This window comes from Aedes albopictus, chromosome 3, assembly GCF_035046485.1.
Source record: "Aedes albopictus strain Foshan chromosome 3, AalbF5, whole genome shotgun sequence".
Lineage (NCBI taxonomy): Eukaryota > Metazoa > Arthropoda > Insecta > Diptera > Culicidae > Aedes > Aedes albopictus.
In genome coordinates, this window is record NC_085138.1 from 11747154 (window position 1) to 11751528 (window position 4375).

The window sequence follows — 4375 nt, forward strand, 5'->3', positions numbered from 1 at the left end:
CTAATTCAAACATTTTCTATTCAGTAAGACCATGTTGAGAGTATCTGGGTTCAATTCCTGGTTGGTTCAGATATATTTTTCATAAGGGAGAATCCATAAATGACTATGTATTTTTCTATAAACTTTTGTCAATTCCTTGACCCATCTCTCGTTTGTCGGGGGAAGATCACTGCGTCCAGATTTTAGAACTATTGTGATACACCCTTTTGCTGTGAGGTACGCAAGTTATCTCAGTAACATGTTTGTCACTGAGATACCTTGGTATCGACTGAACTCAAGACCATCTATTATTGATGAATAGAGATCCTGAGTAACAGTGTGTAACTCCCCCATTCTGGCGAGACTTACTTTAAAAAGCCAACCACGTCCTTGGGAGATTAGATCCATATGTCAGCAGGCCCTAACAAGGGCTTATTAAGCGACTTAAGTGCCGCTTGGCTGTCAGAGAAAATACATATTTTTGAAAATCTATACTTTCTCCTCAGGAATAATAACACGCATTCTAATATTGCATATATTTCCGCCTGAAATACTGTGGGTCACTGTCCTAAATGGACAAAGATTTTTGTTCTAGGGCCATAGATTCCGGAGCCTGTCAGGTTATTTATTGTCAAACCATCTGTAAAGAAATTTATAGAGCCTGTTGGAACGCTGGGTCCACCTCCTTCCCACTCCTGGCGGGAAGGAATGAACACAACGTAAGGTAAGTCATAATTGACTACCCATTTCCATCCAGTCACTACAAATTCCTATTGCGGGATTAATGGCAAATTCATTTAATATGCTGAGGTGACCCGTAAGGTCTCCCTACAGCAGTGTTTTTGTTCTCTTTAACCTTAGAGCACTTTTTTCCGCCTCCAGCTTTATGAATTGATCTAACCGGGGCAGGTGAAGCATTGCGTCTAGGGCCAAAGTGGGTGTACTACGAACTGCACCAGTGATCGCTATGCAAGCGGTGCGTTGGATTTTGTTGAGCTTAGCCCTTTCAGCAGCCTCATTAGTTTTAGGCCACCAGACAAGGGAAGCGTAAGTAGTTCTGGGACGGACAATGGGTTTATATATCCACATGATCATACTTGGTTTTATGCCACATCTTTTACCAAGGGTTTTTGAAAGTGTATTGAGACCTTTCTGCACGCACAACTGTTTGGAGATGAGAGTTCCAATTCAGTTTTGCGTTGAGTATGACACTTAGATATTTCACTTCACTTGAATAAACTAATTGTGTTTGATTCAAGAAAAGGGGTTTCAGTTGGACCTTTCTCCGTTTGATGAAAAGGATAATGGAAGTTTTTGTAAGATTTATGCTTAGTTGTTCTTTTGACACCAGTGAAAAGTGTGATTTAGGGCAGATTGCATTTTTTCCACGATAACACATTCGAATTTGCCTCGTACAATAATGACAACGTCATCAGCATTGCATATCCAACCACTTCGAAGCCTCTTCTCTCTAATCTGTCTAGAAGCTCATTCACCACCAGTGACCACAACAAAGGAGAAAGCACTCCGCCTTGCGGACACCCCCTTGTTGCTTTAACAGTAATGTATGAACCGCTAAGCTCAGAGGAGTTTTTTTCGATTAGCTAGCATAGCATGTACCCAGGTAACAATGCATTGGTCGAATTTTCTCCTCAACATTGCTGACCCTATAGACGAATAAGAAGCGTTATCGAATGCGTCCTCAATATCAAGAAGTGCTACAAGAGCAATTTCTTTTGCATTAAGTGTTTTTCCGATCTTTTGAACTACCGTACGTAGTGCCAAGATCGTAGATTTTCCACTTTTTCAAGCGAATTGGTTTTTTGACAAAGACATTGCTTTCATAAATTTGTGATTTATGTACTCACATAGTACCTTTTCCATAATTCTGAGCATTACAGAGGATAAACTTATCGGCCTGAATGCTTTGGGGTTGGATTTATCTCTCTTTCCTGCCTTCGGAATGAAGACAGCCCGGATTTGACGCCAATCGTTAGGTATATGCCCCAAAATCAGACTCGCCCGAAAAATCTCAACCAAGGGTGGAACCAGTGTTTTCTCCTCTTTTGGATCCACGCTGGGAATATTCCATCCATGCCAGGAGACTTAAATGGCTCGAAAGATCTCACAGCCCTCTCAACCCTGGCCCGAGTGAAAGCTTCCATTGCAACCTTTATTGCGTCTTTTTTAGATCCAGAAACCCATGATTGGATTTCTTGTGGATCTGAGACATCAATTCCAGAGCCTTGGTCGCCGATGCTCGACTCAACTTTAACAATTCGCTCAGAATATCGCTAGGCTCTACATTGAGCGAACCATCCGTCTTTCGGAGGCTACCCACACCATTGGAGTGGTCTTTTGAAAGAGTTTTTTGGAGCCTGGCCACTACGGGTGTATTCTCTATGCTTTCACACATTAGAATCCACGATTTCCGTTTGGCTGACCTTATTTCTTTGTTGTAGTTCGTCAGGGTCTTTCTGTATAGGCTCCAATCGCCGGTGCGCTTGGCACGGTTGAATTCCCTACGCGCAGTTTTCCTAAGCTTCTCAAGAGTTTTATTCCACCATGGAACATCTCTCTTGATAGGCGTTAAGAATTTTGTTTTTAAGGGATTTGGACGCATCTTCCAATTGTGTTATGGACTTGATGTGACTTTCTATGATGTACTTTTCGGATTGCAGGATAGCTGAGTAGGATTCCCAATCAGTTTTCTTAGGATCTTTAAACGTTTTTGCCTTTCTCGTACACCAAGGTGTACCGAAAGGCTATATGTTCACTCCAAAAATGAAATTTTGATAGAACCCCCGGAGGGCCAAATCTTATATACCAATCGACTCAGCTCGACGAGTTGAGATGATGTCTGTGTGTATGTATGTGTGTGTGTATGTATGTGTGTGCGTGTGTATGTGTGTATGTGTACAAAAATGTCACCTCACTTTTGGAGAGTAAATATCATCCGATTTCAACGCGTTTGTTTTCAATCGACGCGGAATATTGTCCCATTGTTTCCTATTGAAAATGGTTTGAATCGGTTCAGCCGTTCCGGAGTTTCGGCCATTTAGGTGTTCCGGACCGGTACCCCAAGAAGAGGCCAGATATGAAATTGCAACAAACCCATGCATGCGACCCATCTAACCACGGCATTTTCGATTATCTGACGAACGGTAAGCAGGAAAATAGTCGCAGATTACATCTGAACCGGTGGTGTTCCGGAACCGGTTCTGGGTGTCCCGCCGGAAGTGGCCAAATATAAAAGTGAACCAAACCCATGCATGCGACACATCAAATTGCAGCTTTTTGTATAACCTGATGAACGGTAGACAGGAAAATAGTCTCGGACCATATCTAAACCGGTAGCATACCGGAACCGGTTCCGGGTGTCCCACTGTAAGTGGCCAAATGCAAAAGTGAAACAAACCCATGCATACGACACATCAAATCACCGCTTTTTATGTAACCTGATGAATGGTTAACAGGAAAATAGTCTCAGACCATATCTGATCCGGTAGTGTTCCGGAACCGGTTCCGGGTATCCCGCCGGAAGTGACCAAATATAAAAGTAAACCAAACTCATGCATGCGACACATAAAATCGCAGCTTTTTCTATAACCTGATGAACGATAAATAGGAAAATAGTCGCAGACTATATCTGTACCGGTGGTGTTGCAGAACCGGTTCCGGGTGTCTCACCGGTGGTGGCCAAATATAAAAGTGAAACAAACCCATGCATGCGACACATCAAATCACCGCTTTTTCTGTAACCTGATGAATGGTAAACAGGAAAATAGTCGCAGACCATATCTGATCCGGTAAAGTTCCGGAACTGGTTCCGGGTATCCCGGCGGAAGTGGCCAAATATAAAAGTGAACCAAACCCATGCATGCGACACATCAAATCGTCAAACCCATGCTTGCGGTACATCAAATCGCTTTTTTGTCAGTAACCAGGGTACGAAAAACGGATCACGCCGAAAAACAAACGCTTTGTCCTGAGCGGTGCATGTTGGTAACAAAGGCGCCTAGCAACAAACGCATGTCAGGCGACGAGAGCAATAAAACAAACATCGCTTGCCGTGCCTGTGCTGATATTCCGGCTTTTCTGCTGAAATTTTCGACCCACATTATCAAATTCATAGGCATTTGGACGAAATAAGACTCTTGCAAACCTCCGAGTTGAGTTTCAGTTGTAAAACAATGCGAAAATCACGATGTGAATAGAACGAGACAAATATTCTCCCGTTTTTATTGTGAACAAACTCGAGAGCGATTTTGTCATTTTCTGCTAACGAAAAAACAAAGCGTTGTTGCCGTGCCTTCTTTGTTGCCTATTTTTCGCTTGCGGTACCATATTCTGCGTACGCTGTCAGTAACCTGATGCATGGATGATAAGAAAATAG